Below are 21634 nucleotides of genomic sequence, written 5' to 3' on the forward strand. Positions count from 1 at the left end.
TTGTGATGATAAGTGTTATGCAACACTGTGATGAAGAGGTTTTTGAGCATTGTGATGACAGAGGTCATGGAGCATTTTGATTTCATTGTGATGACAATAGACTGAAGCATTATGATGATGGGCATTGTGCATTGTGATGACAGGGTTCATGGAGCATTGAGATGAAAAGGAGCATGGAGCATTGTGATTACAGGGGTCTTGGAGCATTGTGATGACAAGGGCATGGATCATTGTGATGAGAAATCCATGGAACTTTCTGATGACATGCGTCATGGAGCATTGTGATGACAAAGGCATGGAGCATTGTGATTACAGGGGTCTTGGAGCATTGTGATGGAAACGGCATGGATCATTGTGACTAAAAAGGCATGGAACCTTGTCATGACAGGGTTCATGGAGCATACTGACAACAAGTGTAAGGGAGCATTGTGATGACAAGTGTATTGAGAATTGTGATGACAAAGGTCATGGAGCATTGTGATGAGAAGACCATGGATAATTGTGATGATGTGCAACATGGGGTGTTGTGATGATAAGTGTTATGCAACATTGTGATCACCAGGGTTTGCAGCATTGTTATGACAGAGGTCATGGAGCATTTTGATTTCATTGTGATGACAATAGACTGAAGCATTATGATGATGGGCATGGTGCATTGTGATGACAGGCTTCATGGAGCATTGAGATGAAAAGGGGCATGGAGCATTGTGATTACAGGTGTCTTGGAGCATTCTGATGACAAGGGCATGGAGCATTGTGATGAGAAGTCCATGGAACACTCTGATGACATGCGTCATGGAGCTTTGTGATGACAACGGCACGGAGCATTGTGATTACAGGGGTTTTGGAGCATTGCGAAGAAAAGGGCATGGGTCATTGTGATAAAAAATGCATGGAACCTTTTCATGACAGGGTTCATGGAGCATACTGACGACAAGTGTCAGGGAGCATTGTGATGACAAGTGTATTGAGAATTGGTATGACAATGATCATGGAGCATTGTGATGAGAAGACCATGGATAATTGTGATGATGAGCGCCATGGGGTGTTGTGATGATAAGTGTTATGCTCATTGTGATCAAGAAGGTTTGGAGCATTGTGAAAACAGAGGTCAGGGAGCATTTTGATTTCATTGTGATGACAAAAGCCTGAAGCATTATGATGATGGGCAAGGTGCATTGTGATGACAGGGTTCATGGAGCATTGAAATGAAAAGGGGCATGGAGCCTTGTGATTACAGGGGTCTTGGAGCATTGTGATGACAAGGACATGGAGCATTGTGATGAGAAGTCCATGGAACATTCTGATGACATGTGTCATGGATCTTTGTGATAACAAGGGCATGGAGCATTGTGATGACAGGGTTCATGGAGCATTGTGATGAAAAGGGCATGGAGCATTGTGATGAGAAGTCCATGGAACATTCTGATGACATGCATCATGGAGCTTTGTGATGACAAGGGCATGGAGCATTGTGATGAAAAAGGCATGGAGCCTTGTCATGACAGGGATCATGGAGCATAATGACGACAAGTGTCAAGGAGCATTGTGATGACAAGTGTATTGAAAATTGTGATGACAAGTTTCATGGAGCATTGTGATGAGAAGACCATGGATAATTGTGATGATGATTGTCGTGGGGTGATGTGATGATAAGTGTTATGCAACATTGTGATCACCATGGTTTGGAGCATTGTGATGACAGAGGTCATGGAGCATTTTGATTTCATTGTGATGACAATAGCCTGAAGCATTATGATGATGGGCATGGTGCACTGTGATGACAGGGTTCATGGAGAATTGAGATGAAACGTGGCATGGAGCATTGTGATTACAGGGGTCTTGGAGCATTGTGATGAAAAGGGCATGGATCATTGTGATGAAAACAGCATGGAGCCTTGTCATGACAGGGTTCAAGGAGCATACAGACAACAAGTGTCAGGGAGCATTTTGATGACAAGTGTAATGAGCATTGTGATGTCGAAGGTCATGGAGCATTGTGATGAGAAGTCCATGGATAATTGTGATCACGAGCGTCATGGGGCATTGTGATGACAAGTGTTATGTAATATTGTGATCACAAGGTTATGGAGCATTGTAATGACAGAGGTCATGGAACATTTTGATTTCATTGTTATGACAATAGCATGAAGCATTATGATGATGGGCATGGTGCATTGTGATGACAGGGTTCATGGATCATTGATATAAAAAGTGGGATAGAGCATTGTGATTACAGTGTTCTTGGAGCATTGTGATGAGAAGTCCATGGAACATTCTGATGACATGCATCATGGAGCTTTGTGAAGACAAGGGCATGGAGCAATGTGATGAGAGCATTCATGGAGCATTGTGATGACAATGACATGGAGCATTGTGATGCCAAGGGTCATGGATCTTTGTGATGACAAAGGTCATGGAGCATTTTGATGGCAAGGGTTTTGTGCATTGTGATGAGAAGGGCAGGGAGCATTCTGATGACAGGGTCATGGAGCAATTTGATGAAAAGTGTCATGGAACATTTTGTTGACAGGTGTTATGGAACATTGTGATGTCAGGGGTCATCGAACATTGTGAAGATTAGTGCATGTAGCATTGTGATGACAGGAGTCATGGAACATTGTGATGACAGGGGTGAGGGAGTATTGTGACAAACAGTGATGTAGCATTGTGATATCAGTGGTGAGAGAGCATTTTGATGAGAAATGCATGGAGCATTGTGATGACAAATTTTATGGAGCATTGTGATGACAATGTTGTGGAGCACTGTGATGACAAGCGCATGGTGCATTGTGATGACATGTGTCATGGAGCATTGTGCTAACAAGCACATGGAGCATTGTGATGACAAGGGTCATGGAGCATTGTGCTGAGAAAGGCATAGAGCATTGTGATGAACAGGGTCAAAGAGCATTGTGATGAAAAGTTCATGGAGCATTGTGGTTAAAAATGTCACAGAGACTGTTGATGACGAGGGCATGGACCATTGTGATGACAAAGGTCATGAAGCATTGTGATGACTGGAGTCACTGTGCATTGTGATGACAGGGGTCATGGAGCATTGTGATGACAAGGGCATGGAACATTGGTCTAATAGGTTTCATGGATTGTTGCGATGACAGTTGGAATGGCACATTGTGATGACAAGGGCATGGAGCATTGGGATGCCAAGTGTCTTGCAGGATTCTGATGACAAAGGTAATGGAGCATTGTGATGACAATGGCTTGGAGCATTGTGATGACAAGGGTCAGGGAGCATTGTGCTGACAAGTGCATGGAGAATTGTGATGACAAGGGTCATGGAGCATTCTGATGACAAGCTTGTGGAGTATTTTGATGACAGTGGCATGGAGCATTGTGATGAAAATGGCATAGGGTATTGTGATGAAAAAGGCATGGAGCCTTTTCATTACAGGGTTCAAGGAGCATTCTGATGACAAGTATCAGGGAGCATTGTGATGACAAGTGTATTGAGAATTGTGGTGACAAAGATCATGGAGAATTGTGATGAAAAGGGCATGGAGTATTATGATGACAGGCATCATGGAGCGTTGTGATGACAAGTGTTATGGAACATTGTGATCACAAGGGTTTGGAGCATTGTGATGACAGTGGTCATGAATCATTTTGATTTCAAGGAGCATGGAGCATTGTGATGACAAGCGCATGAAGCAATGTCATCCCAAATTTCAAGGAGGATTGTGATGATAAAGGAAAAGAAGTATTGTGATGACAAGCGCAAAGAGCATTGTAATGACCAGGTCATGTAGCATTTTGCTGACAAAGGCATGGAGCATTGTGATGACATGTGTCATGGAGCACTGTGAGGACAAGCGTCAAGGAGCATTGTGAATACAGGGGTCATGGAGCATTGGGATGACAAGGGCATGGATAATTGTGATGACAAGGGTCATGGAGCACTGGGCTGAAAATGTTCATGGAGAGTTGTGATGACAGGTGTCAAGTAGCATTGTGACGACAAGGGAATGGAGCATTGTGATGACAAGAGTCCTGGGTCATTGTGTTGTCAGGTGTCATGGAGTGTTATGATGACTGTGGTCATGGAGCATTGTGATGATATTGGCAATGGAGCATTGTGATGAGAAGGTCGAGGAGCATTGGGCTGAAAATATTCATGGATTATTGTGATGACAGGTGTCATGGAGCATTGTGATGACAAGGGAATGGATCATGGTGATGTCAAGGTCCTGGAACATTGTGATGAGAAGACCATGGAGACTTGTGATGGCAAGTCTCATGGAGCATTCTGATGAAAAGGGGCATGGATCATTGTGATTACAGGGGTCTTGGAGCATTGTTATAAATAGGGCATAGAGCATTGTGATGAGAAAGCCATGGAGCATTCTGATGACATGCGTCATGGAGTTTTGTGATGACAAGGGCATGGAGCATTGTGATTACAGGGACCTTGGAGCATTGTGATGAAATGGTCATGGATCATTGTGATGAAAAATGCATGGAAACTTGTCATGACAGGGTTCAAGGAGCATAATGACGACAAGGATCAGGGAGCATTGTGATGATAAGTTTATTGAGCATTGTGACGACAAAGATCATGGAGCATTGTGATGAGAAGACCATGGATAATTGTGATGATGAGTGTCATGGGGTGTTGTGATGATACGTGTTATGCAACATTGTGATCACAAGGGTTTGGAGCATTATGATGACAGAGGTCATGCAGAATATTGATTTCATTGTGATGACAATAGCCTGAAGCATTATGATGATGGGCATGGTGCATTGTGATGACAAGGGCATGGAGCATTGTGATGAGAAGGCCATGGAACAGTCTGATGACATGCATCATGGAGCTTTGTGATGACCAGGGCATGGAGAATTGTGATATCAGGGGTCTTGAGCATTGAGATGAGAATTATCATGGAACCTTGTGATGACTAGGCCGTGGATCATTGTGATGGCAGGTTTCATTGTGCATTGTTATGACAGGGGTAATGGAGCATTGTGATGAGAAGGGTATGGAATTGTGGTCTGAAATGTTTCATGGATTATTGTGATGAGAGTGGGCATGGAGCATTGTGATGACAAGGGCACGGAACACTGTGATACATGGGTCATGCAGGACTGTAATGACAAGGGCATGGAGCATTGTGATGAGAAGGGCATCGAGCATTGTGATGACAAGTGTCATGGAGCTGTGTGATGACAAGGGCATGGAGCAATGTGATGAGAGGGTTCATGGAGCATTGTGATGACAATGACATGGATCATTGTGATGCCAAGGGTCTTGGAGCTTTGTGATAACAAGTCATGGAGCATGTTGATGACAAGTGCATGGTGCATTGTGATGAGAAGGGCAGGGAGTCTTTTGATGACCGGGTCATGCAGCAATTTGATAAAAAGTGTAATGGAACATTTTGATGGCAGGGGTTATAGACCTTTGTGATCTCAGGGGTCTTGGAGCTTTGGGATGGAACGGGTCATAGAGCATTTTGATGACAGGTGTTATGGAACATTGTGATGGCAGGGGTCATGGAACATTGTGATGGTAATGGGATGTAGCATTGTGATGACAGGGTCATGGAATATTGTGATTACAAAGGTGAGGGAGTATTGTGATGACTAGTGATGGAACATTGTGATATCACTGGTGAGAGAGCATTTTGATGAGAAGTGCATGGACCATTGTGATTACAAGGTTTATGGAGCATTGCAATGACAAGGTTGTGGACCGTTGTGATGAAATGCGCGTGGCACATTTTGATGACAATGGTCATGGAGCATTGTTCTGACAAAGACATGGAGCATTGTGATGACAAATTTCACAGAGAATTGTGATGAAAAGTTCATGGAGCATTGTGGTTACAAAGGTCACAGAGCCTTGTGAAGACGTGGACATGGACCATTGTGATCACAAACGTTATGAAGCATTGTGATGACTGGAGTCATGGAGCATTGTGATGACAGGGGTCATGGAGCATTGTGATGACAAGGGCATGGAACATTGTGATGACAGTGGCATGGAGCATTGGTCTGACAAGTTTCATAGATTATTGTGATGAGAGTGGGAATGGTGCATTGCAATGACAAGGGCATGGAGCATTGTGATGATAAGGTCATGTAGTATTGTGAAGACAGGTGTCAGGGAGCATTGTGATGAAATATGTCATGGTCCATTGCAAAGACAATGGCATGGAGCATTGTGATACCAAATGTAATGGAGGATTGTGATGACAAATATAATGGAGCATTGTGATGATTAGGGCTTGGAGCATTATGATGACAAGGGCCATTGAAAATTTTGATGACAAGGTCGTGAAGCATTGTGATGACAAGTTCCTGGAGCATTGTGATGACAAAACCATGGAGACTTGTGATGACAAATCTCATGGAGCATACTGATGAAAAGGGGCATGGAGCATTGTGATTACAGGGTTCTTGGAACATTTCTATGACAAGGGCATGGAGCATTGTGAGGAGAAGACCAAGGAGCATTCTGATGGCATGTGCCATAGAGCTTTGTGATGTCAAGGGCATGGACCATTGTGATTACTTAGGTCTTGGAGCATTGTGATGAAAAGGGGATGGATCATTGTGATGAGAAGTCCATGGAACATTCTGATGACATGCATCATGCAGCTTTTTGAAGACAAGGGCATGGCGCATTGTGATTACAGGGGTCTTGGAGCATTGCGATGAAAAGGGCATGTATCATTGTGATGAAAAAGGCATGGAGCCTTGTCATGACAGGGTTCATGGAGCATACTGATGACAAGTGTCAGGGAGCATTGTGATGACAAGTGTATTGAGAATTGTTATGACAAAGATCATGGAGCATTGTGATGAGAAGACCATGAATAATTGTGATGATGAGCGTCATGGGGTATTGTGATGATAAATGTTATGCAACATTGTGATCAAGAGGGTTTGGAGCACTGTGATGACAGAGGTCATGGAGCTTTTTTATTTAATTGTGATAACAATAGCCTGAAGCATTATGATGATGGGCATGGTGCATTGTAATGACAGGGTTCATGGAGCATTGAGATGAAAAGGGGCATGGAGCATTGTGATTACTGTCGTCTTGGAGCATTGTGATGACAAAGGCGTGGAGCATTGTGATGAGAAGTCCATGGAATATTCTGATGACATGCGTCATGGAGCATTGTGATGACAAATGCATGGAGCATTGGGATTACAGGGGTCTTGGAGCATTGAGATGAAAAGGGCATGGATCATTGTGATGAAAAAGGCATGGAACCTTGTCATGACAGGGTTCAAGGAGCATACTGACGAAAAGTGTCAGGGAGCATTGTGATGACAAGTGTATTGAGAATTGTGATGACAACGATCATGGAGCATTGTGATGAGAAGACCATGGATAACTGTGATGATCAGCGTCATGCGGTGTTGTGATGATAAGTGTTATGCAACATTGTGATCACCAGGGTTTGGAGCATTGTGATGACAGAGGTCATGGAGCATTTTGATTTCATTGTGATGAAAATAGACTGAAGCATTATGATGATGGGCATGGTGCATTGTGATGACAGGGTTCATGGAGCATTGAGATGAAAAGGGGCATGGAGCATTGTGATTACAGTGGTCTTGGAGCATTGTGATGAAAAGGGCATGGAGCATTGTGATGAGAAGTCCATGGAACACTCTGATGACATGCATCATGGAGGATTGTGATGACAAGGGCATGGAGCATTGGGATTACAGAGGTCTAGGAGCATTGCGATGAAAAGGGCATGGGTCATTGTGATGAAAAAGCCATGGAGCCTTGTCATGACAGGGTTCATGGAGCATACTGACGACAAGTGTCAGGGAGCATTGTGATGACAAGTGTATTGAGAATTGTGATGACAAAGGACATGGAGCATTGTGATGAGAAGACCATGGATAATTGTGATGATGAGCGTCATGGGGTGTTTTGATGATAAGTGTTATGCAACACTGTGATCAAGAAGTTTTGGAGCATTGTGATGACAGAGGTCATGGAGCATTTTGATTTCATTGTGATGACAATAGACTGAAGCATTATGATGATGGGCATGGTGCATTGTGATGACAGGGTTCATGGAGCATTGAGATAAAAAGGGGCATGGAGCATTGTGATTACAGGGGTCTTGGAGCATTGTGATGACAAGGGCATGGAGCATTGTGATGACAAGGGCATGGAACATTGGTCTAATACGTTTCATGGATTGTTGTGATGACAGTTGGAATGGTGCATTGTGATGACAAGGGCATGGAGCATTGGGATGCCAAGTGTCTTGGAGGATTCTGATGACAAAGGTAATGGAGAATTGTGATGACAATGGCTTGGAGCATTGTGATGACAAGGGTCAGGGAGCATTGTGCTGACAAGTGCATGGAGAATTGTGATGACAAGGGTCATGGAGCATTCTGATGACAAGCTTGTGGAGTATTTTGATGACAGTGGCATGGAGCATTGTGATGAAAATGGCATAGGGTATTGTGATGAAAAAGGCATGGAGGCTTTTCGTTACAGGGTTCAAAGAGCATTCTGATGACAAGTATCAGGGAAAATTGTGATGACAAGTGTATTGAGAATTGTGGTGACAAAGATCATGGAGAATTGTGATGAAAAGGGCATGGAGTATTATGATGACAGGCAACATGGAGCGTTGTGATGACAAGTGTTATGGAACATTGTGATCACAAGGGTTTGGAGCATTGTGATGACAGAGGTCATGAATCATTTTGATTTCAAGGAGCATGGAGCATTGTGATGACAAGGGCATGAAGCAATGTCATCCCAAATTTCAAGGAGGATTGTGATGATAAAGGAAAAGGAGTATTGTGATGACAAGCGCATAGAGCATTGTAATGACAAGGTCATGTAGCATTTTGCTGACAAAGGCATGGAGCATTGTGATGACATGTGTCATGGACCACTGTGAGGACAAGCGTCAAGGAGCATTGTGAATACAGGGGTCATGGAGCATTGGGATGACAAGGGCATGGATAATTGTGATGACAAGGGTCATGGAGCACTGGGCTGAAAATGTTCATGGAGAGTTGTGATGACAGGTGTCAAGTAGCATTGTGACGACAAGGGAATGGAGCATTGTGATGACAAGAGTCCTGGATCATTGTGTTGTCAGGTGTCATGGAGTGTTGTGATGACTGTGGTCATGGAGCATTGTGATGATATTGGCAATGGAGCATTGTGATGAGAAGGTCGAGGAGCATTGGGCTGAAAATATTCATGGATTATTGTGATGACAGGGGTCATGGAGCATTGTGATGACAAGGGAATGGATCATGGTGATATCAAGGTCCTGGAACATTGTGATGAGAAGACCATGGAGACTTGTGATGGCAAGTCTCATGGAGCATTCTGATGAAAAGGGGCATGGAACATTGTGATTACAGGGGTCTTGGAGCATTGTTATAAATAGGGCATAGAGCATTGTGATGAGAAAGCCATGGAGCATTCTGATGACATGCGTCATGGAGTTTTGTGATGACAAGGGCATGGAGCATTGTGATTACAGGGACCTTGGAGCATTGTGATGAAATGGTCATGGATCATTGTGATGAAAAATGCATGGAAACTTGTCATGACAGGGTTCAAGGAGCATAATGACGACAAGGATCAGGGAGCATTGTGATGATAAGTTTATTGAGCATTGTGATGGCAAAGATCATGGAGCATTGTGATGAGAAGACCATGGATAATTGTGATGATGAGCGTCATGGGGTGTTGTGATGATACGTGTTATGCAACATTGTGATCACAAGGGTTTGGAGCATTATGATGACAGAGGTCATGCAGAATATTGATTTCATTGTGATGACAATAGCCTGAAGCATTATGATGATGGGCATGGTGCATTGTGATGACAAGGGCATGGAGCATTGTGATGAGAAGGCCATGGAACATTCTGATGACATGCATCATGGAGCTTTGTGATGACCAGGGCATGGAGCATTGTGATATCAGGGGTCTTGAGCATTGAGATGAGAATTATCATGGAACCTTGTGATGACTAGGCCGTGGATCATTGTGATGGCAGGTTTCATTGTGCATTGTTATGACAGGGGTAATGGAGCATTGTGATGAGAAGGGTATGGAACTTTGGTCTGAAATGTTTCATGGATTATTGTGATGATAGTGGGCATGGAGCATTGTGATGACAAGGGCACGGAACACTGTGATACATGGGTCATGCAGTACTGTAATGACAAGGGCATGGAGCATTGTGATGAGAAGGGCATCGAGCATTGTGATGACAAGTGTCATGGGGCTTTGTGATGACAAGGGCATGGAGCAATGTGATGAGAGGGTTCATGGAGGATTGTGATGACAATGGCATGGATCATTGTGATGCCAAGGGTCTTGGAGCTTTGTGATGACAAGTCATGGAGCATGATGATGACAAGTGCATGGTGCATTGTGATGAGAAGGGCAGGGAGTCTTTTGATGACCGGGTCATGCAGCAATTTGATAAAAAGTGTAATGGAACATTTTGATGGCAGGGGTTATAGACCTTTGTGATGTCAGGGGTCTTGGAGCTTTGGGATGGAACGGGTCATAGAGCATTTTGATGACAGGTGTTATGGAACATTGTGATGGCAGGGGTCATGGAACATTGTGATGGTAATGGGATGTAGCATTGTGATGACAGGGTCATGGAATATTGTGATTACAAAGGTGAGGGAGTATTGTGATGACTAGTGATGGAACATTGTGATATCACTGGTGAGAGAGCATTTTGATGAGAAATGCATGGACCATTGTGATTACAAGGTTTATGGAGCATTGCAATGACAAGGTTGTGGACCGTTGTGATGAAATGCGCGTGGCACATTTTGATGACAATGGTCATGGAGCATTGTTCTGACAAAGACATGGAGCATTGTGATGACAAGTTTCACAGAGAATTGTGATGAAACGTTCATGGAGCATTGTGGTTACAAAGGTCACAGAGCCTTGTGAAGACGTGGACATGGACCATTGTGATCACAAACGTTATGAAGCACTGTGATGACTGGAGTCATGGAGCATTGTGATGACAGGGTTCATGGAGCATTGTGATGACAAGGGCATGGAACATTGTGATGACAGTGGCATGGAGCATTGGTCTGACATGTTTCATAGATTATTGTGATGAGAGTGGGAATGGTGCATTGTAATGACAAGGGCATGGAGCATTGTGATGATAAGGTCATGTAGTATTGTGAAGACTGGTGTCAGGGAGCATTGTGATGAAATATGTCATGGTCCATTGCGAAGACAATGGCATGGAGCATTGTGATACCAAATGTAATGGAGGATTGTGATGACAAATATAATAGAGCATTGTGATGATTAGGGCTTGGAGCATTATGATGACAAGGGCCATTGAAAATTTTGATGACAAGGTCGTGAAGCATTGTGATGACAAGTTCCTGGAGCATTGTGATGACAAAACCATGGACACTTGTGATGACAAGTCTCATGGAGCATACTGATGAAAAGGGGCATGGAGCATTGTGATTACAGGGGTCTTGGAACATTTCTATGACAAGGGCATGGAGCATTGTGAGGAGAAGACCAAGGAGCATTCTGATGGCATGCGCCATAGAGCTTTGTGATGTCAAGGGCCTGGACCATTGTGATTACTTAGGTCTTGGAGCATTGTGATGAAAAGGGCATGGATCATTGTGATGAAAACGGCATGGAGCCTTGTCATGACAGGGTTCAAGGAGCATACAGACAACAAGTGTCAGGGAGCATTTTGATGACAAGTGTAATGAGCATTGTGATGTCGAAGGTCATGGAGCATTGTGATGAGAAGTCCATGGATAATTGTGATTACGAGCGTCATGGGGCATAGTGATTACAAGTGTTATGTAATATTGTGATCACAAGGTTATGGAGCATTGTTATGACAGAGGTCATGGAACATTTTGATTTCATTGTTATGACAATAGCATGAAGCATTATGATGATGGGCATGGTGCATTGTGATGACAGGGTTCATGGATCATTGATATGAAAAGGGGGATAGAGCATTGTGATTACAGTGTTCTTGGAGCATTGTGATGAGAAGTCCATGGAACATTCTGATGACATGCATCATGGAGCTTTGTGAAGACAAGGGCATGGTGCATTGTGATTACTGGGGTCTTGGAGCATTGCGATGAAAAGGGCATGGATCATTGTGATGAAAAAGGCATGGAGCCTTGTCATGACATGGTTCATGGAGCATACTGATGACAAGTGTCAGGGAGCATTGTGATGACAAGTGTATTGAGAATTGTGATGACAAAGATCATGGAGCATTGTGATGAGAAGACCATGAATAATTGTGATGATGAGCGTCATGGGGTATTGTGATGATAAATGTTATGCAACATTGTGATCAAGAGGGTTTGGAGCATTGTGATGACAGAGGTCATGGAGCATTTTTATTTAATTGTGATAACAATAGCCTGAAGCATTATGATGATGGGCATGGTGCATTGTAATGACAGGGTTCATGGAGCATTGAGATGAAAAGGGGCATGGAGCATTGTGATTACAGGTGTCTTGGAGCATTGTGATGACAAGGGCATGGAGCATTGTGATGAGAAGTCCATGGAACACCCTGATGACATGCGTCATGGAGCTTTGTGATGACAAGGGCATGGAGCATTGTGATTACAGGGGTTTTGGAGCATTGCAAAGAAAAGGGTATGGGTCATTGTGATAAAAAATGCATGGAACCTTTTCATGACAGGGTTCATGGAGCATACTGACGACAAGTGTCAGGGAGCATTGTGATGACAAGTGTATTGAGCATTGTGATGACAAAGATCATGGAGCATTGTAATGAGAAGACCATGGATAATTGTGATGATGAGCGCCATGGGGTGTTGTGATGATAAGTGTTATGCAACATTGTGATCAAGAGGGTTTGGAGCATTGTGAAAACTGAGGTCATGGAGCATTTTGATTTCATTGTGATGACAATAGCCTGAAGCATTATGATGATGGGCAAGGTGCATTTTGATGACAGGGTTCATGGAGCATTGAGATGAAAAGTGGCATGGAGCATTGTGATTACAGGGGTCTTGGAGCATTGTGATGACAAGGACATGGAGCATTGTGATGAGAAGTTCATGGAACATTCTGATGACATGTGTCATGGATCTTTGTGATAACAAGGGCATGGAGCATTGTGATGACAGGGTTCATGGAGCATTGTGATGAAAAGGGCATGGAGCATTGTGATGAGAAGTCCATGGAACATTCTGATGACATGCATCATGGAGCTTTGTGATGACAACGGCATGGAGCATTGTGATGAAAAAGCCATGGAGCCTTGTCATGACAGGGTTCATGGAGCATAATGATGACAAGTGTCAAGGAGCATTGTGATGACAAGTGTATTGAAAATTGTGATGACAAGGTTCATGGAGCATTGTGATGAGAAGACCATGGATAATTGTGATGATGAGTTTCGTGGGGTGTTTTGATGATAAGTGTTATGCAACATTCTGATCACCATGGTTTGGAGCATTGTGATGACAGAGGTCATGGAGCATTTTGATTTCATTGCGATGACAATAGCCTGAAGCATTATGATGATGGGCACGGTGCATTGTGATGACAGGGTTCATGGAGCATTGAGATGAAAAGGGGCATGGAGCATTGTGATTACAGGTGTCTTGGAGCATTTTCATGACAAGGGCATGGAGCATTGTGATGAAAAGTCCATGGAACATTCTGATGATATGTGTCATGGAGCATTGTGATGACAATGTCATGGAGCATTGTGATTACAGGTGCCTTGGAGCATTGTGATGAAAAGGGCATGGAGCATTGTGATGAGAAGTCCATGGAACATTCTGATGACATGCATCATGGAGCTTTGTGATGACAGGGGCATGGATCATTGTGGTTACAGGGGTCTTGGAGCATTGTCATGAAAAGGGAATGGATCATTGTGATGAAAAAGGCATGGAGCCTTGTCATGACAGGGTTCAAGGAGCATACAGACAACAAGTGTCAGGGAGCAATTTGATGACAAGTGTAATGAGCATTGTGATGTCGAAGGTCATGGAGCATTGTGATGAGAACTCCATGGATAATTGTGATCACGAGCGTCATGGGGCATTGTGATGACAAGTGTTATGTAATATTGTGATCACAAGGTTATGGAGCATTGTTATGACAGAGGTCATGGAACATTTTGATTTCATTGTTATGACAATAGCATGAAGCATTATGATGATGGGCATGGTGCATTGTGATGACAGGGTTCATGGATCATTGATATGAAAAGGGGGATAGAGCATTGTGATTACAGTGTTCTTGGAGCATTGTGATGAGAAGTCCATGGAACATTCTGATGACATGCATCATGGAGCTTTGTGAAGACAAGGGCATGGCGCATTGTGATTACAGGGGTCTTGGAGCATTGCGATGAAAAGGGCATGGATCATTGTGATGAAAAAGGCATGGAGCCTTGTCATGACAGGGTTCATGGAGCATACTGACGACAAGTGTCAGGGAGCATTGTGATGACAAGTGTATTGAGAACTGTGATGACAAAGATCATGGAGCATTGTGATGAGAAGACCATGAATAATTGTGATGATGAGCGTCATGGGGTATTGTGATGATAAATGTTATGCAACACTGTGATCAAGAGGGTTTGGAGCATTGTGATGACAGAGGTCATGGAGCATTTTTATTTAATTGTGATAACAATAGCCTGAAGCATTATGATGATGGGCATGGTGCATTGTAATGACAGGGTTCATGGAGCATTGAGATGAAAAGGGGCATGGAGCATTGTGATTACAGTCGTCTTGGAGCATTGTGATGACAAGGGCATGGAGCATTGTGATGAGAAGTCCATGGAACATTCTTATGACATGCATCATGGAGCTTTGTGATGACAAGGGCATGGAGCATTGTGATTACAGGGGTCTTGGAGCATTGTGATGGAAACGGCATGGATCATTGTGACTAAAAAGGCATGGAACCTTGTCATGACAGGGTTCATGGAGCATACTGACAACAAGTGTAAGGGAGCATTGTGATGAAAAGTGTATTGAGAATTGTGATGACAAAGGTCATGGAGCATTGTGATGAGAAGACCATGGATAATTGTGATGATGTGCAACATGGGGTGTTGTGATGATAAGTGTTATGCAACATTGTGATCACCAGGGTTTGGAGCATTGTGATGACAGAGGTCATGGAGCATTTTGATTTCATTGTGATGACAATAGCCTGAAGCATTATGATGATGGGCATGGTGCATTGTGATGACAGGGTTCATGGAGCATTGAGATGAAAAGGGGCATGGAGCATTGTGATTACAGGTGTCTTGGAGCATTCTGATGACAAGGGCATGGAGCATTGTGATGAGATGTCCATGGAACACTCTGATGACATGCGTCATGGAGCTTTGTGATGACAACGGCACGGAGCATTGTGATTACAGGGGTCTAGGAGCATTGTGATGAAAAGGGCATGGGTCATTGTGATGAAAAAGCCATGGAGCCTTGTCATGACAGGGTTCATGGAGCATACTGACGAAAAGTATCAGGGAGCATTGTGATGATAAGTGTATTGAGAATTGTGATGACAAAGGACCTGGAGCATTGTGATGAGAAGACCATGGATAATTGTGATGATGAGCGTCATGGGGCATTGTGATGACAAGTGTTATGTAATATTGTGATCACAAGGTTATGGAGCATTGTTATGACAGAGGTCATGGAACATTTTGATTTCATTGTTATGACAATAGCATGAAGCATTATGATGATGGGCATGGTGCATTGTGATGACAGGGTTCATGGATCATTGATATGAAAAGGGGGATAGAGCATTGTGATTACAGTGTTCTTGGAGCATTGTGATGAGAAGTCCATGGAACATTCTGATGACATGCATCATGGAGCTTTGTGAAGACAAGGGCATGGCGCATTGTGATTACAGGGGTCTTGGAGCATTGCGAAGAAAAGGGCATGGATCATTGTGATGAAAAAGGCATGGACCCTTGTCAATACAGGGTTCATGCAGCATACTGACGACAAGTGTCAGGGAGCATTGTGATGACAAGTGTATTGAGAATTGTGATGAGAAAGGACATGGAGCATTGTGATGAGAAGACCATGGATAATTGTGATGATGAGCGTCATGGGGTGTTGTGATGATAAGTGTTATGCAACACTGTGATGAAGAGGTTTTTGAGCATTGTGATGACAGAGGTCATGGAGCATTTTGATTTCATTGTGATGACAATAGACTGAAGCATTATGATGATGGGCATTGTGCATTGTGATGACAGGGTTCATGGAGCATTGAGATGAAAAGGAGCATGGAGCATTGTGATTACAGGGGTCTTGGAGCATTGTGATGACAAGGGCATGGAGCATTGTGATGAGAAATCCATGGAACTTTCTGATGACATGCGTCAAGGAGCATTGAGATGACAAAGGCATGGAGCATTGTGATTACAGGGGTCTTGGAGCATTGTGATGAAAAGGGCATGGATCATTGTGATGAAAAAGGCATGGAGCCTTGTCATGACAGGTTTCATGGAGCATACTGACGACAAGTGTCAGGGAGCATTGTGATGACAAGTGTATTGAGAATTGTGATAACAAAGGTCATGGAGCATTGTGATGAGAAGACCATGGATAATTGTGATGATGAGCGTCATGGGGTGTTGTGATGATAAGTGTTATGCAACATTGTGATCACCAGGGTTTGGAGCATTGTGATGACAGAGGTCATGGAGCATTTTGATTTCATTGTGATGACAATAGCCTGAAGCATTATGATGATGGGCAAGGTGCATTTTGATGACAGGGTTCATGGAGCATTCAGATGAAAAGTGACATGGAGCATTGTGATTACAGGGGTCTTGGAGCATTGTGATGACAAGGACATGGAGCATTGTGATGAGAAGTTCATGGAACATTCTGATGACATGTGTCATGGATCTTTGTGATAACAAGGGCATGGAGCATTGTGATGACAGGGTTCATGGAGCATTGTGATGAAAAGGGCATGGAGCATTGTGATGAGAAGTCCATGGAACATTCTGATGACATGCATCATGGAGCTTTGTGATGACAACGGCATGGAGCATTGTGATGAAAAATCCATGGAGCCTTGTCATGACAGGGTTCATGGAGCATAATGATGACAAGTGTCAAGGAGCATTGTGATGACAAGTGTATTGAAAATTGTGATGACAAGGTTCATGGAGCATTGTGATGAGAAGACCATGGATAATTGTGATGATGAGTTTCGTGGGGTGTTTTGATGATAAGTGTTATGCAACATTGTGATCACCATGGTTTGGAGCATTGTGATGACAGAGGTCATGGAGCATTTTGATTTCATTGCGATGACAATAGCCTGAAGCATTATGATGATGGGCACGGTGCATTGTGATGACAGGGTTCATGGAGCATTGAGATGAAAAGGGGCATGGAGCATTGTGATTACAGGTGTCGTGGAGCATTTTCATGACAAGGGCATGGAGCATTGTGATGAAAAGTCCATGGAACTTTCTGATGATATGTGTCATGGAGCATTGTGATGACAATGTCATGGAGCATTGTGATTACAGGTGCCTTGGAGCATTGTGATGAAAAGGGCATGGAGCATTGTGATGAGAAGTCCATGGAACATTCTGATGACATGCATCATGGAGCTTTGTGATGACAGGGGCATGGATCATTGTGGTTACAGGGGTCTTGGAGCATTGTCATGAAAAGGGAATGGATCATTGTGATGAAAAAGGCATGGAGCCTTGTCAATACAGGGTTCATGGAGCATACTGAAGAAAAGTGTCAGGGAGCATTGTGATGACAAGTGTATTGAGAATTGTGATGACCTAGGTCATGGAGCATTGTGATGAGAAGACCATGGATAACTGTGATGATCAGCGTCATGCGGTGTTCTGATGATAAGTGTTATGCAACATTGTGATCACCAGGGTTTGGAGCATTGTGATGACAGAGGTCATGGAGCATTTTGATTTCATTGTGATGACAATAGCCTGAAGCATTATGATGATGGGCATGGTGCATTGTGATGACAGGGTTCATGGAGAATTGAGATGAAACGTGGCATGGAGCATTGTGATTACAGGGGTCTTGGAGCATTGTGATGAAAAGGGCATGGATCATTGTGATGAATACCGCATGGAGCCTTGTCATGACAGGGTTCAAGGAGCATACAGACAACAAGTGTCAGGGAGCATTTTGATGACAAGTGTAATGAGCATTGTGATGTCGAAGGTCATGGAGCATTGTGATGAGAACTCCATGGATAATTGTGATCACGAGCGTCATGGGGCATTGTGATGACAAGTGTTATGTAATATTGTGATCACAAGGTTATGGAGCATTGTTATGACAGAGGTCATGGAACATTTTGATTTCATTGTTATGACAATAGCATGAAGCATTATGATGATGGGCATGGTGCATTGTGATGACAGGGTTCATGGATCATTGATATGAAAAGGGGGATAGAGCATTGTGATTACAGTGTTCTTGGAGCATTGTGATGAGAAGTCCATGGAACATTCTGATGACATGCATCATGGAGCTTTGTGAAGACAAGGGCATGGCGCATTGTGATTACAGGGGTCTTGGAGCATTGCGATGAAAAGGGCATGGATCATTGTGATGAAAAAGGCATGGAGCCTTGTCATGACAGGGTTCATGGAGCATACTGACGACAAGTGTCAGGGAGCATTGTGATGACAAGTGTATTGAGAACTGTGATGACAAAGATCATGGAGCATTGTGATGAGAAGACCATGAATAATTGTGATGATGAGCGTCATGGGGTATTGTGATGATAAATGTTATGCAACACTGTGATCAAGAGGGTTTGGAGCATTGTGATGACAGAGGTCATGGAGCATTTTTATTTAATTGTGATAACAATAGCCTGAAGCATTATGATGATGGGCATGGTGCATTGTAATGACAGGGTTCATGGAGCATTGAGATGAAAAGGGGCATGGAGCATTGTGATTACAGTCGTCTTGGAGCATTGTGATGACAAGGGCATGGAGCATTGTGATGAGAAGTCCATGGAATATTCTGATGACATGCGTCATGGAGCATTGTGATGACAAAGGCATGGAGCATTGGGATTACAGGTGTCTTGGGGCATTGAGATGAAAATGGCATGGATCATTGTGATGAAAAAGGCATGGAGCCTTGTCATGACAGGGTTCAAGGAGCATACTGACGACAAGTGTCAGGGAGCATTGTGATGACAAGTGTATTGAGAATTGTGATGACAACGATCATGGAGCATTGTGATGAGAAGACCATGGATAATTGTGATGATGAGCGTCAAGGGGTGTTGTGATGATAAGTGTTATGCAACATTGTGATCACTAGGGTTTGGAGCATTGTGATGACAGAGGTCATGGAGCATTTTGATTTCATTGTGATGACAATAGACTGAAGCATTATGATGATGGGCATGGTGCATTGTGATGACAGGGTTCATGGAGCATTGAGATGAAAAGGGGCATGGAGCATTGTGATTACAGTGGTCTTGGAGCATTGTGATGACAAGGGCATGGAGCATTGTGATGAGAAGTCCATGGAACATTCTGATGACATGCGTCATGGAGGTTTGTGATGACAAGGGCATGGAGCATTGGGATTACAGGGGTCTAGGAGCATTGTGATGAAAAGGGCATGGGTCATTGTGATGAAAAAGCCATGGAGCCTTGTCATGACAGGGTTCATGGAGCATACTGACGAAAAGTATCAGGGAGCATTATGATGACAAGTGTATTGAGAATTGTGATGACAAAGGACCTGGAGCATTGTGATGAGAAGACCATGGATAATTGTGATGATGAGCGTCATGGGGCATTGTGATGACAAGTGTTATGTAATATTGTGATCACAAGGTTATGGAGCATTGTTATGACAGAGGTCATGGAACATTTTGATTTCATTGTTATGACAATAGCATGAAGCATTATGATGATGGGCATGGTGCATTGTGATGACAGGGTTCATGGATCATTGATATGAAAAGGGGGATAGAGCATTGTGATTACAGTGTTCTTGGAGCATTGTGATGAGAAGTGCATGGAACATTCTGATGACATGCATCATGGAGCTTTGTGAAGACAAGGGCATGGCGCATTGTGATTACAGGGGTCTTGGAGCATTGCGAAGAAAAGGGCATGGATCATTTTGATGAAAATGGCATGGACCCTTGTCAATACAGGTTTCATGGAGCATACTGACGACAAGTGTCAGGGAGCATTGTGATGACAAGTGTATTGAGAATTGTGATGAGAAAGACATGGAGCATTGTGATGAGAAGACCATGGATAATTGTGATGATGAGCGTCATGGGGTGTTGTGATGATAAGTGTTATGCAACACTGTGATGAAGAGGTTTTTGAGCATTGTGATGACAGAGGTCATGGAGCATTTTGATTTCATTGTGATGACAATAGACTGAAGCATTATGATGATGGGCATTGTGCATTGTGATGACAGGGTTCATGGAGCATTGAGATGAAAAGGAGCATGGAGCATTGTGATTACAGGGGTCTTGGAGCATTGTGATGACAAGGGCATGGAGCATTGTGATGAGAAATCCATGGAACTTTCTGATGACATGCGTCAAGGAGCATTGTGATGACAAAGGCATGGAGCATTGTGATTACAGGGGTCTTGGAGCATTGTGATGAAAAGGGCATGGATCATTGTGATGAAAAAGGCATGGAGCCTTGTCATGACAGGTTTCATGGAGCATACTGACGACAAGTGTCAGGGAGCATTGTGATGACAAGTGTATTGAGAATTGTGATAACAAAGGTCATGGAGCATTGTGATGAGAAGACCATGGATAATTGTGATGATGAGCGTCATGGGGTGTTGTGATGATAAGTGTTATGCAACATTGTGATCACCAGGGTTTGGAGCATTGTGATGACAGAGGTCATGGAGCATTTTGATTTCATTGTGATGACAATAGACTGAAGCATTATGATGATGGGCATGGTGCATTGTGATGACAAGGTTCATGGAGCATTGAGATGAAAAGGGGCATGGAGCATTGTGATTACAGTGGTCTTGGAGCATTGTGATGACAAGGGCATGGAGCATTGTGATGAGAAGTCCATGGAACATTCTTATGACATGCATCATGGAGCTTTGTGATGACAAGGGCATGGAGCATTGTGATTACAGGGGTCTTGGAGCATTGTGATGGAAACGGCATGGATCATTGTGACTAAAAAGGCATGGAACCTTGTCATGACAGGGTTCATGGAGCATACTGACAACAAGTGTAAGGGAGCATTGTGATGACAAGTGTATTGAGAATTGTGATGACAAAGGTCATGGAGCATTGTGATGAGAAGACCATGGATAATTGTGATGATGTGCAACATGGGGTGTTGTGATGATAAGTGTTATGCAACATTGTGATCACCAGGGTTTGGAGCATTGTGATGACAGAGGTCATGGAGCATTTTGATTTCATTGTGATGACAATAGCCTGAAGCATTATGATGATGGGCATGGTGCATTGTGATGACAGGCTTCATGGAGCATTGAGATGAAAAGGGGCATGGAGCATTGTGATTACAGGTGTCTTGGAGCATTCTGATGACAAGGGCAT

The sequence above is a fragment of the Mesoplodon densirostris genome, unplaced genomic scaffold (genome assembly GCF_025265405.1).
Source record: "Mesoplodon densirostris isolate mMesDen1 unplaced genomic scaffold, mMesDen1 primary haplotype scaffold_41, whole genome shotgun sequence".
NCBI classification, from domain to species: domain Eukaryota; kingdom Metazoa; phylum Chordata; class Mammalia; order Artiodactyla; family Ziphiidae; genus Mesoplodon; species Mesoplodon densirostris.